Below are 14215 nucleotides of genomic sequence, written 5' to 3'. Positions count from 1 at the left end.
AGACAGTTCTGTGCCACTGGCAGACCATAAGAGAGACCGAGGGGCACCAATGCCTGAAGGCCCCGCAATGGCAGGGAAATGATGGAGATACACCCAGTAAATCGCGGCAAGTGACCAGCACCACACGTTACAGAGGGGTGTGAACCCCACCTCCCGCAAGGTCCCTGCCAATCTGACCAGGGGAAAAATTCCCAATCCCCACATAGCGATCAGTTAGAGCATGTGGGCAAGACCAAGACAGCCAAACTCCCAAGTGAGAGAGAATGGCTCAGTGACACCTCAGAGCCCTGGCACTTCCCACTCATTGGCCCATCTCCAACTAGGGCTGCCCTATGCTTCAGAGATTAAAAAAAAATCTCCCAGAATACACTGGGTGGGGTGGAGGAATCCTTTCCTGACACCTGCCAGTGGCCAGATGAAACCCTGAAGTATGAGCTTTTTAGGACCATAAGACATATGCATCAAATGAGCCCCAGGACTGTTGAGCCTGGCCCCCCACCATCACAAGCAGCCTCATCATACAATCCCACTCAGACAAGTGTCCATCTCACTCTTCAAACGAATTCAGTTGTTTGTCTCCCACAACTCCTATTAGGAGGCTGCTCCAGAACATTGCCCCACTGGTGGTTAGAAACCTCCCTGGAAATTTTTAACCAGTCTCTCCATTTCTCACATGGCCAAATGTACACGTGAGCTAGCCTAACACAGTCTGTCTCCTTGTTCCCCTCTAGTGGTTAGACCACAAATGATGGTTTATAAGACCATGGGCTGAGTCCCCAGCTGGTGGCAATGGATATACAGCTCCATTGGAGGCAGTAGGTCAGATCCACAGAAGCTGCAAATTGCTTTTGCGCCATCAGAGTCAATGGAACTACACTGATGTCCTGAAGATCTACCCGAAATGTCTTCTCACCTACCCCAGTGTTACACCAGTCTGATTCCTTTGGTTCCAACAAAGCCACTCCTGATTTATGCACACAAGCAAGACAACTCCAATTATTATTTTCAGTGGCCATGGAATGGGTGCACGTGGCCAAGCAATGTAACGGATATTATTTTGGCACAGAATGAAAGTCTGATTCCTCTTGTGCACACAATGTACACACATTTAACTCAACAATTGGACCAGTTTTTCTGCTGGTGTAAATCACCCCAGCAGCAGTGACATCAGTGGAATTAATCTGGATTTGCATTGGTGCAACTGAGATCAGAATCAGACCTGGTTGTGTGCAAAATATGGATATAACTGACATTAATGAACAGATACTAAGTAAGCAAACTTTTATTAGATAAAGACAGATTAATTCTTGGTGAATTACCTACACCCAGTCAGTCTCTTCAGGACAGCTTTCATCTCCTTGTTCCTCATGCTGTAGATAATTGGATTCATGATTGGTGGCAATACAGAATAGAGAACAGTCACCACAAGATTCAGAGCAGATGTGGAGATGGAGGTGGGTTGCAGGTAGGCAAAGGCCCCACTGCAAACAAACAAGGAGACCACAGTGAGGTGAGGAAGGCAGGTGGAGAAGGTTTTATGTCGGCCCTGCTCAGAAGGGATTCTGAGCGCTGAAGATCTGAACATATGACACAATGATAAAAACAAAGCAGCCTAAGAGTAAACATGCACTAAAGACAAGAACCCCAACTTCACTGAGATATGAGTCAGAGCAGGCAAGCTTGAGTAGCTGGGGAATCTCACAGAAAAACTGATCTACCATGTTGTTTCCTCAGAACGTCAATGCAAACGTGTTCCTGGTATGTAGTACAGAGTAGAGAAACCCACTGATCCAGGCACCAGCTGCCATTTGAACACAAGCTCTGCTGTTCATTATTGTCTCATAGCGCAGTGGTTGGCAGATGGCGACATATCGGTCATATGCCATGATGGTGAGAAGGAAAAAATTTGCTCCCAATAAGAAGAAGAGGAAAAAGACTTGGGCAACACATCCAGCATAGGAAATGGACTTGGTGTTCATGAAGGAGTTGGCCATGGATCTGGGGACAATGACAGAGATGGAGCCAAGGTCTAGGATGGACAGATTCATCAGGAAGGAGTACATGGGGGTGTGAAGGTGGTGGTTGAAGGCTATAGCCATGAAGATAAGAAGATTCTCCATTAGGGCTGCCAGGTAGATCACTAGAAACACCACAAAATGCAAAATCTGCAGCTCCCAAATGTCAGAGAATCCCAGGAGAAGAAACTCGGTCATGGTGGTTCGGTTGGACATTTTCTTTCTCAGGACATCATGTGATGGTGTCGAGGTGCGGTGGGGGGGGGAGACAAGAGCAAGGCCAGGATTAGATTAGTGAAATAACTTTCCTGTTGTGAAAACCAACTTAATTTCCTTGAGTCAAACCCTTATCTTGTGAGGATTGGTGTAATATGGGAATGAAAATGGGGAAAACAGTAGAAAATAATAGAGTTACTCCTGATTTACACTGGGATGAGAGAAAACAGAATCATCTCAATGGACTTCAGTGAAGTTACTCCTGATTTACTATAGGATGATGGAGAGAAGAAATAGGAACAATTCCTTTTGAGTTTTTTGTATACCTCTGTCATCCAGAGGTGGGCGAACTCGGGATAACAATCTATATATGTTACTACTCTCTGTGTACCGAGGTAAATTGGGGGACTGCCTGGCCAGATTCTGCTGCCGGGGCACTGCTGTGAATGTGAGGTAATTTCACTGCATGCCATGGAATTACTCCCCATTTATACTGCTCTAAATGAGAACAGAATCTTGCACGGAGGTGACTGAACCTAGTCAGCCATATCTACACAATGAACTCGAGTCAGAAATAAAGCCCAGGGGTCCTGACTCCCCATCCCCTGTTCAAGCTGAAATTCTAACGGAAATTGTTCTGAAATGAGACTTTCTCAGTCTCTTCTGTTGAAGCTGCTCCACTTTGAATCAATAATTAAATAGTAATTGATTTGAATTTGGCTCTTCCAGACACCAGGTGAGTGCCTCACGCAGGAGAATTTCTCACATACGTTTGCTGGCCCAATGGCTCTCCATTGTCACTTGCAGCAGTCATTCCTGATGGCAGAGGAGAGGCTGAGATGCAGTCTGATGTAGTGGTTAGAGAAGGGGACTGGGAGTAGAGACACTCTTCTGTAAAGTAGGAATTCAAATCCCTTCTCATCATCAGTTAGAGGGAAGGATTGAACCTGAGTCTGTCACAGGCCAGCCGAGTGCCCTAACCACTCAGCTTTATGTTATGAAGGGTGCCTGCCCCAGAGTCCTTATGAGACACAGAAATAGAATCCCCAGTTCTGGCTCCTCTCCTCTCCACCCTTGATGGAATTTCTGCCCAGGGCCACACATAGAACTCAAGATTCCTGGCTCTCAGTCCCCGCTACTCTTACCCACTAAACCACTGGTGGGCAAATTACCGCCTCAGGCCACATCGGGCCCATGGGACTGTCCTGCCTGGCTCCTGAGCTCCTGGCCCAGGAGGCTAGGCCCCGGCCCCTCACCTGCTGTCCCTTATCCCCTGGAGAAATGGTCTGGGCAGCGGGGCTGTGAGCTCCTGGGGCAGTGCATCTGCAAAGTCCGGTCTGACCTGGTGCTCTGAGCTGTGTTGTGGCGGCTGCCCAGTGCTCCAGGGAATGCAGTAAGGGGGTAGGAAGCGGGGTTGCTTGGAGGCAGTTGGATAGAGGGTGGGGAGTTTGGGGTGGTGGTCAGGGGCAGGGTTCTGGATAGGGGGCAGGGAGGTTGGAAGGAAAACAGAGGGATGAATGGGAGCAGGGGTCCTGGGGGGCAGTCAGGAAGGAGGAGGGGTTGGATGGGGCGGCTGGGAGCAGTCAGAGATAGAGGTTCCAGGGGCAGTCAGGGGACAGGGAGAAGGGGTGGTTGGATGGGGCAGAGGTTCCAGGGGGTTCGTCAGTGAATGGGGGGGTGAATGGGGCAGGAGTCTGCAGGGGCAGATAGGAGGTGGAGGCCAGGCTTTCCATACAATTCATGAAACCTGATGCGGCCCTCAAGCTAAAAACTTTGCCTGCCCCTGCAATAAAGCTCACTCCCTTCCCAGAACTGAGGATAGAACCAAGGAGTCCTCACTCCTAGTCCTCATTACTCTAACCCTCTAGACTCAATGCCTAAAAGACAGAAGTAACCATAAATGTAGAACTAGACAAAACCTGATGTAGATAGATAGGTAGGTAGATAGATAAATGTAACAACAAACTAACAAACACAAATAGGAAAAGAACAGATACAGAGAGTGAGAGAGAAACATAGAACTAACACAAACTGACAGATAGAGAAGTAAAAACAAGCTAATTGAGAGAGAAAAGTACAGACAAAGAGCAATAACAACAGACTAATGTATATATAGAGAAAAGTAACAAAGAACTGATAGAGTTTGTCACAATTTTCATGTACACTCCTCAATCCATTCTAAAAATATATGTGTATCTATTTGATCGATTCCTCCACTCCCAAGCGAAGGAAACCGAGGCATGGATATTCTGCTTTCTTTTCTAAGGTAACTGCTTTGGACTACTTCAGTTTCCCATGCTCAACTTGAGCAAAGAGTGAAACTGAAAAAAATATATATTGTCATTTACAATTGTGTTATTAAAGAGCCACTCTGTAACTCCCAAATATATTTCATTGCAAGGGCAAACTTACAGTGTTGGTCTGTGTGGAATCCTCCCAGACTGAGATGTCTTTTCCCCTCCAGCTATATATAGCAATTGGTTTCTCCTTTCTCTCTAGCCCCATACACACTGCTCTACCAACCAATCTCTCTCTCTAATGCCCTCATCACTGTATTGTGAGGCCATTCCCCCACCGCACTGAGGCTGAGCTGCTGGAAATACACTGAGATCTGTGCTGTCTGCAGATGAGCTGTGTGTCAAAAACTTTGGTGTTGCGGGAAGGTGATTTATCTATGCCTGTTTTCTAAGGGCCTGTGGGACTCACCCCCTGGAGCCCTCAACAGTCCAGAGGCAACAATTAATTTCTCTTGCCCTCTACTTCTCTGAAGAGATTTCAGAAACTAAAATAATCAGAATTACAATGATGCAGCAGGGTCTAGAGGAAAGATTGTGAAGCAAACACTGCGGGCACACAGGACTGTACTCCAGATGTCTGGTATCAATTCTTAGCCCTGAGACTGACCTGCTGTGTTACCTTGGGAAAGTCAATCTCCGGGGCTGTCTTTTCCTTCCCACCCTTTGCCTGTCCCTGGGGCGGAGATTGTGTCAGACCTAATATAATGGGCCTGTCATATCAGGTGCAACTTTCAGTTAATTATTTATTAAAAAGCTAGGGTTCAAAGTGTCCTGAGATCTGATCCCAACCATTCCCATGACTTTGTTCAGTCCCTTCACTGCTCCATTCCTCAGTTTGTCAGCCTTCCAATGGGGATAATAATTACAATTTGGAGGATAATTCATAATTAGTGAAGATGCTCAAAAATATCTTCCCGTCAAAACAACCTTTTTAAGAAAAATTGCTTGTCATTGAAAATAATTGTAGTATGGAAAAAAATTCATTTTGAATTAATTTTTCTATGGCATTTGGTTTGTCGGTGGGGGGAAGCTGTTTTTGGCACTGTTTATAAGAACTTGGAGATGAAAACCTTTTTTGTATATTTTTTCAGGTTTTTTGGGGAAAGTTTTCAAAATCAGAAATCTTTTCCAAAAACTAGAACATATTTACCATAAAGTAGAATTTTTACTAGAGAAGGTTATTGAAAACCAAACACTTTTTAGTCTCCAGTTTCATCTTTTTGCCAACTCCCTACTCAAAAGCAATATTATGGGATGTTTCAATGAATACAAAAGAATGAGGCTCCCCACAAAAATATAATTTTCATTTTTGACCAGCTTTAATAATGAGTAATTAAAACTAAATAAAATGCATATGAGTTGATGTGGGTGCAACATTCACCACAATTTTTTTTGACAGTATCTGCTTATCATAGGAACTGTCAAACTGGGTCAGTCATTTTGAACATTCAGTCCTGTATTCTATCCCTGACAGTGGCCAGTACCACCTGGTTCAGAGCAAAGTCTACAAGGTGCTATAGAGGAGAATTCTCGAATGACCTGCTCATGGTGGAGTCTCATCATCAGCAGGTGATGAATGGTCTATAGCGTGAGGAAGGTGAGTTTCTACTATTCATATTGTTTGATCTATTACTAAGTAACTGCGTGCTCTCATTATCCAGATAAACTGGAATATTCAAAGGAACCTACTGGATTTGTGTGTCTAAATCCCATTGGCTTTCAACAGGAGAGGAGTGCCCAGCTCCATTAATCCCCTTTGAATATGTAACTTCATTTATTATTAATTACTATTGTTAATTCTATCACTGACAACTTTCAAATCAAGATTGATGTTTTTAAAATGGGGAATCACTGCTGAGCTTCAGTTCATCTGCAAATTTGACACCATCATTTTAGGATTAAACAAAGACTGTGAATGGCTTGCCAATTACAAAACCAGTTTCTCCTCCCTTCGTTTTCACACCTGAACTGCTAGAACAGGGCCTCATCCTCCCTGATTGAACTACCTCATTATCTCTAGCTTGCCTGCGTATATATACCTGCCCCTGGAAATTTCCACTACATGCATCTGACGAAGTGGGTATTCACCCACGAAAGCTCATGCTCCTAAACGTCTGTTAGTCTATAAGGTGCCACAGGATTCTTTGCTGTTTTTACAGATCCAGACTAACACGGCTACCCCTCTGATACTGGCTAGGTGGTGGCAGTGCTGAAAAGGATCTTGGGACTAGAGTGGATCACAAATGGAATATGAGTCAACAATGTGATGTAGTTGCGAAAAAGGTTGATATCATTTGGGGTATATTAAAAAGAGTGTCATATGTAAGACACGGGAGGTAAATGTCCTGCTCTACTTGGCACTGGTAAGGCCTCACGTGGAGTACTGTGTCCGGTTCTGAGTGCCACACTTTAAGAAAGATGTGGACAGATTAGAAAGAGTTCAGAGGAGACCAACAAAAATGATCAAAAGTTTAGATAACCTGACCTATGAGGAACAGTTAAAAAGCAGGTATGCAGAGGAATGGGATTTGATATGGAAAAGACGACCAGCAACCTCAGTCTCTAGCACAATCCAAGAATTTTTTGTTAAAAATACTGTTTAAATGATGCCTCACACAGCCAGGCTAAAATATATATATATACAGACTAAATGGGGATAAATGTTAGAGAAATTGTGGTGAAAGAGGAGATTTAATGCACTAAACATGTCCAGTCACTAGAGGGTATTGTACACAATCCGTAAAGAAATGACTCAGTTGTCTATATTTATTATCTAATAACCTTCTGGTGATCGTTCTGTTGCTTTGTGGTGGAAATGGTCACACAAAAGCAAATGAAAAATTAACCTCTAATCTGCTAGTAACCGCTCAGCTATTAGTAACCTCTCAGTGGGAAAATAGTCCAACCATTCAGGAATGGTTCAAAACAATATAGGAGGTTGGTTATGGAAAAATTAACACAACAATTACATATTCCACAAAATCAAGAGAGATGTGAACTATATCCATCACTGTGACAATGAGGAATGTGTAGGGCTGATGTCATTTCTCCTCCATGAGAGTTTTTATTTATATTGCCCTCAGAACACACCCAATATTATTCTTACCTATCTTTGGTGAAAAAGTGGCAGCTCTGCAAAATCTGCACATGGCCTGCCTTCTCCTAGAGTGAGGCCAAAGCAGTGTGATGGCTTATTTTTCTTAGCACCTTTGAGACACTTTGGGGTCAGATGCCTGTTGTGAAAGAGAGGAATATTCACACTGTATTGTGTCCAGGTCCGTATTTCTTGGTAGCATTTTTGCCTTTCTCCAAGATATTGAGAGAAGACAACTGGGTTTGGAATATCTGCAGCTGATGTATTGATCTGCAGTTAAAAATTGCTGAATAAGCATATTTAGAAACCAAATTTTGAGATACTTATATGTGTTTAATCAAGCAAGACTCCAGTTGGGCCAGACTGGGATCTCAGTAACACCAGAGTAAAGCTGAAGTCATTGGAATTATTTTGGCTTCATCCCCAAGATCAGAATTTCATCAACTGTAAGTTTTGCCTGATTAAAGACAGAGTAAAAGCTGTCCATCCCATTGTACCATTTTTGCAGTGGTGTTACCTCACTGAAATCAGTGGAATTACGGTGGCATAAATCTGGTATAATGGAGAGGACAATATAGCTCAAGGACTGGTCATTTTTTCTTGTTCATGTACAACATTTGAATGAGAATTATGCACAATGCAGACAACAGCTTTAACCTATTCTGAAAACTATATTAATAGTTTATTGTTATGGTCTTGTCCATTGCTACCTCTGTAAGTAGTCTTAGAAGGATTAGATTTTTATTAGTAAATAGTGGCAAATGTTGATTTCACCGTGCACACACAAACCAATGTAAAAAATATTTCCTTCAACAATCAACATTTCCAGTCAGACAAAGTTAAGAAAAATGCTGCTTGAGAACTTACTAGTGTTTGATTTAAGGATATTGACTTTGTATATTTTGACGTGATGTTGAAACGTTGTGCTTTCACAGTTTCAAATTTAATTTTTTGAATCTTAACAAGTACCCTCATTAAATAACTATTGTCTCACGCTTCCATAATTTCCTGCAACTGTGAACATTTAAACTAATAAAAATAAAAAACGTTTAATTATAAACATCAATATTATCAGTCAAATGTATAGGTACAAAAATTAAATACTGCCAAGCCAATGTATAAGATATTATTGTCTATAGTCAGGAGTCCCATTTGCATTTTATTTTGAAAAGTAGTATCTAAAGTCTTTTTTTTTTAAGGAATAAATATCAGGCTGAGTTCAGAAGGTGCTTAAACACAAACCCACCTTTACACTTTTGAAGTAATGCACCTTCTTGCCTTCTCCCAATTTGCCCCCATTGCCTGGGAAGAGCCACATGTAAACATCCACAAAGTTACTTCTTTCAAATCCCTCTTTAAAGTTCCCCTTTGCCATGATACCTACAAAATACACAACCGTGGTCAGGGAGCAGGTGTGCTGGAAAAACTGCCCATCATGCTGACGAGCATTGTCTCATTGCTTCCTTGTTCTACCCTATCTGTCTGTCTCTACCTGCTGTCTCATATCTTTTAATTAGACTCTAAGCTGTTTGAAGCAGTGACCATCTGTTTGTTTTGTATTTGTATAGAACTTGGTGCAATAGGTTCCTGATCCATAATTGGTGTTACCAATATTAGTAATAATCCCATTTAAATTAAATATTTTGCTGCATCAGAGCCTAAATGGAACAAATTCATCCCGATGTTTATCCAGCGTAGCTAAAAAGAGACACTGGGGATGAATTTAGTACCAAATATTAAAAATAAGAAGGTATAATACACACAGAGCAGAAAAGAGATAAAGAACTAATTACACAGAGTTCAAGCCAGAGACACCACTCACTTGCATTCAGTTAAAACTAGAGAACCTCCATTGTCTTCAATGGACTTACTCTACAGTTGTTCAGTGGTATAAATTAGACAAGAACTTGGCACAGACAGAGTGAAATTCAACTTCCTTAGCTGGCAGAAGTTTAAAGTATCAATTACATTGCAATAAGCCCTAAAACAGGGACTTTCAAAAATGAGCTGAAGGGAATAAGGGCTTGCTTAGGCCCGGGCTACACTGATGTGGGGGTTCGAACTAAGATACACAACTTCAGCTACGCTATTCACGTAGTTGAAGTTGAAGTATCTTAGTTTGACTTACCTGGCCATCCTCACAGCGGCGAGTTGACCATGGTGGCTCCCCCATTGACTCCGCTTACTCCTCTTGTGGAGCTGGAGTTCCGGAGTCGAAGCGGAGCGTGTTTGGGGATCGATTTATTGCATCTAGATGAGACGTGATAAATCGATCCCTGCCACATCGAACACTTCTTGCTGATCTGGTGGGTAGTATAAATGTACCCTTAGGCCTGGTCTACACTACAATTTTAGGTTGAATTTAGCAGCATTACCTCGATTTAAACCTGGACCCGTCCACACAATGAAGCCCTTTTTTTCGACTTAAATGGCTCTTTAAACTGATTTCTTTGCTCCACCTTCAACGAGGGGTTTAGCACTGAAATCAGCTTTGCCGGGTTGAGTTTGGAGTAGTGTGGATGCAATTCAACGGTATTGGCCTCTGGGAGCTATCCCAGAGTACTCCAGTGTGAACACTCTGGACAGTGCTCTCAACTCAGATGCACTGGCCAGGTAGACAGGGAAAGGCCTGTGAACTTTTGAATCTCATTTCCTGTTCAGGCAGCTTGTCAAGGTGCAGTTGAGTTCAGATCTCATCAGCACAGGAAACCAAGATGGAGTCCCAGGATTGCAAAAGAGCTCCATCATGGACAGAATGGGAGATACGGGATCTGCTTGCCATATGGGGAGATGAATCCGTGCTATCTGAACTCTGTTGCAGTAAACAAAATGCCAAAACATTAGAAAAAGTCTTAAAGGGCATGAAGAACAGAGGCCATAACAGGGACACATGATAGTGCCACGTGAAAATTAAGGAGCTAAGGCAAGCCTACCACAAATACTCAAGCTGGCCTGTTCTGACCTCTACCTTGGTGAAAATGTGATTATTTCCTTTAACATATTCTTAGGTTTAAGCTGCTTTGGTTTTATAATTGTGTCATATGTTCAGATCTTCAAAACAGTGCTGAGAATTCCCTCTGAGGACAGTCAGCATAAAACCCTCTCCACCTGCCTTGCTCACTTCATTGTGGTCTCCTTGTTATTTTGCACCACTCTTTTTGCTTACGTGAAGCCCAGCTCCCTCTCTCCATCAGGTCTGGATCTTGTGGTGGGTATGCTTTATTCCGTGGTGCCTCCTCTGATGAATCTGATCATCTACAGCATGAGGAACAAGGAGATCAAAGGTACCTTGAAGAAACTAACTGGATGGAGGTTATTCACCAGAAGTAAAATTTCCAGATTTCTCCCATGACCATGGTTTCATTCTGTGTTTCCTTACAGATATAATCAAATTATGACATTATTGTCTCCATGGGAAGGTGATGTGCAATCTTTTCTATACAAAATATTGTGTTTACGGTGGTAATAATCCAGACTAAATTCACGGAAGTGAGTAGAGTTACTCTAGGTTTACACGAGTGTAAATCAGACAAGAATTGATTGCTCAATCTAGCTATGGATGGGAAAAAAATACAAAATCCGTTGTTAACAGAGTTAAGGTTTCCCAGTGATAGTTCAGACCCTTCAAGAATATTGTGTTGTACAGCAAAATTTAAACTTTGGACAGCCAAGAAATAGAGAGTTAATATTCACGCTCATACAGCCTTAACTCTGCCCCCAGGAGATGACAATAGCCCCATGGAATTCTCTGCATTAAACTCCAGTTGCATTCATTGTGTTATCTGTAGCTGACTTGAATGGTGGAGGGAGAAGAGTGGTATGTTTGTGATATGAGAAGCTTTGGGGATTAGTTGATGAGCACCACAGAGCTGTGTTTGTAATAAAGGGAGATCTGGTGTCACCCCTGCACCCCATATGTGACCAAAGGGAAGAGGTGCATTTGTCCCTTAAGGGTCCTGTCTGCATCATTTCAATACAGAATTGTGTAGGTCATGTCAGTAGCAGGGCCCTGAGGTCATCTTTTCCGTGGTGAGGAGGGATATGAAAGCAGACTGTGGATTTAATGAGGGGTACAGGAAGCAGAGTTTAGGTGGTCTCCTGTGTGCACGTGTGAAGGGGCTGTAAAAGGGGATGTAGTTAAATTGTACCAATCTGACATTCTGTGGGGGGAGTAGGCCCAGTGTTCAAGCATAGGGCAAGCACAGGTAGCGCCTGTCCATCGCAGTGATGAGGCAGAGCGGGAGTGTGGGTGTTAGGGGCATTGTGGGGCATTGCCCAAATGGGGCAGAGTTAAGGTTATGTGGGCATTTACTTTATATTACCTTAATTCTATATGTCCAGGTTTTCAGAAGCTTGAGCTTTGCCCAACTGGATCTTCTGGATGGGCACGAGCTGTCACTGGGAGACTTTAACTCTGTTTAAATGAAGTTTTTGGCTATTTAATTTCCTAGCTGTTTGAAGAGAAAGAAAAATGTTGGTAGAAGTAAGTGGTCCTTGTGGCGGCTGTAGATAGCAGTACATATGGATGACGAAAGAAGCAAAAGGATCTTTTCAGAATCACCATGTTTTTCTGGACAGGAGCTGTATTATGTGCCTCTCTGGGAACACCTCACATCCACCTCCAGAACCTCTCCATAAGCGCAGTACAAAGCCGGACACATCTATCTGCCAGTGAAGTGGCCTATTTATCTTAATGAGCTATTCTGAGCTGAGTGAGAACCCCTCGAGGAGATGCAGCAGCCTGAAACAATCGGTTTGAGAGCTGTGAACTGCTCCACTTCTACCAGCACCCAGTGCCAGCGGGGTCTTCACAGTGTTGTTGGTGCACGCTCCACATGTGCCTCTTCTCAACTTCACACCTCGAGGCGTGGCGCTTCTCTAGACCAGGCACACATGTTCCCAAGATTATATGAGGGGAGCAGGGAGTGTTGGACCCCCATATCTGGGAACCCCCAGATATTGGCCCAGACATGGGAGGGTAATATGGGGATGTCAGGTGCTCCTGTCTCCATTTTCCCCATAGCTGCTGTCACTCACCCTCATGTTACCCTCCTCATTTCCTTACTCCAAAACTGTCTCCTGACCCCCAACTCATCTCCTATCCACCTTCTTCATTTATCCTTCTCCCAATAATCACCCCTCTTCTCACTGCCCCCAAAAGTCCTCTCTTCCTTTCCCACCAACTCTTCTGCCCCCAATCATCCCCCCTCCCAGTGAGAATGTGCATGGGTTATGTATTTTCATTTCAAAAGTAGTGTCAGCACCTTCTTAATATTCGGCTGTGCTAAAGTGACAGTTCCCCAAGATTAGAAACCCTTCAACAGAGGCAGATGCCTCCTGTTTTTAGTCACAGATTTCTGCCCAGGGTAAATCAGGAGGAATCCCACTTGAGTCAATGGGGCTGATTCCCCTGTCACTCATCTCAGGGTAAGTCTATGGTGTTATACTGGAGTATGTCTGGATTCAGGGAGAGAAGATTTACACCCTTTGACTCCAAACTCTGCCACATCCTCCACCCCCTGAATGTTCTTACTCTAGTCCCTGAGTGTCTCCTTCCCTCTGCCTCACATAGCCCAGACCACCAAACAATCCTCCTAGCCCTTAATCTCCTCCATCCCCTCTTACAACCCTCCAACTCACAGACGCTCTCAGTCCCTGTTCTTTAAGATTACCCCTCCCATGGCCAGAATCAATTCTTCACCCAGAATTCATGACTCAGCTTCCTCAGAGATCACAGCTGAACCCCTCTGCCCACCAGTCCCCTCCTCTGCTCAGACCCACTCCCCTCACATGACCCCAGCCCCAGGGAACAGCCCCCCATCCCTACTTCCTTCTGTCCCGCCTCCAAACACCAGACATTCTCTCCTGCTTCTCTCCATTGGCCAGCTTTGGCCACCACTTCCTTCCCTCACCACTGTCCTCCTTCCTCTGCCTGGCCCTCTCTAGACCTGCAGGGGGGTGGGGCGTTCAGTCCCTCATCCCATTTATTCCATCACCTCTCAGCCAAGCCTGCCTAAGGAGGGGAGCAGGGAGCGCTCATCTGCAGGGTAGATCCCTGTCTGCTAGGAACTGCAGAGACCCAGCAACTCAGGACATCCAGCGAAGGGACACGACAGCGGCTGATGGATTATACAGTTATGGGGGCATGAGAGAGAGGGATAACCAAACAATCCTGGCAGTGGGTGCATAGATAGATAGATAGATAGATAGATAGATAGATAGATAGATAGATAGATAGATAGATATGACCGATGATTCCTAACACTGGAGGCTCAAATGCATCACAAGCTGGGAAAAATTCCACAAAGACCAATAAGTTTACCATTTCAATTAAATATGTCAAAGCATTAATATACAGGGCTAATTTAAGAACATAAATTTGAATTATGTTTGGAATGCCTTAAGATTTTTGCTATCAAGTCAATCAACCATCTAGAGCCTCTCAGAGTTTTTTTTTTAATTAAAAAAAAAACTGGGTTTTTCATAGACGCCTCAAAATCTCCAATTTTTCATGTTTTGGAAAGTGAGAAACAAACATTTTTTGCAGCAAAACTAATTTTTTTCTGCCTAGATCCACTCAAAAAAATGAGTTT

The 14215-nt window shown here is 43.6% G+C and overlaps 1 pseudogene; it reads right to left on the bottom strand.

Moving 5' to 3' along the window:
- Nucleotides 1–1315: 1315 nt before the first annotated feature.
- Nucleotides 1316–1994, bottom strand: LOC115639654 (annotated as a pseudogene).
- Between the last annotated feature and the right edge of the window lie 12221 nt (nt 1995–14215).

Source organism: Gopherus evgoodei, unplaced genomic scaffold (genome assembly GCF_007399415.2).
Source record: "Gopherus evgoodei ecotype Sinaloan lineage unplaced genomic scaffold, rGopEvg1_v1.p scaffold_100_arrow_ctg1, whole genome shotgun sequence".
Classification (NCBI taxonomy): Eukaryota; Metazoa; Chordata; order Testudines; family Testudinidae; genus Gopherus; species Gopherus evgoodei.
The sequence above is the reverse complement of the archived record's forward strand: the minus strand, read 5'-3'. Positions and strand labels throughout refer to the sequence as shown.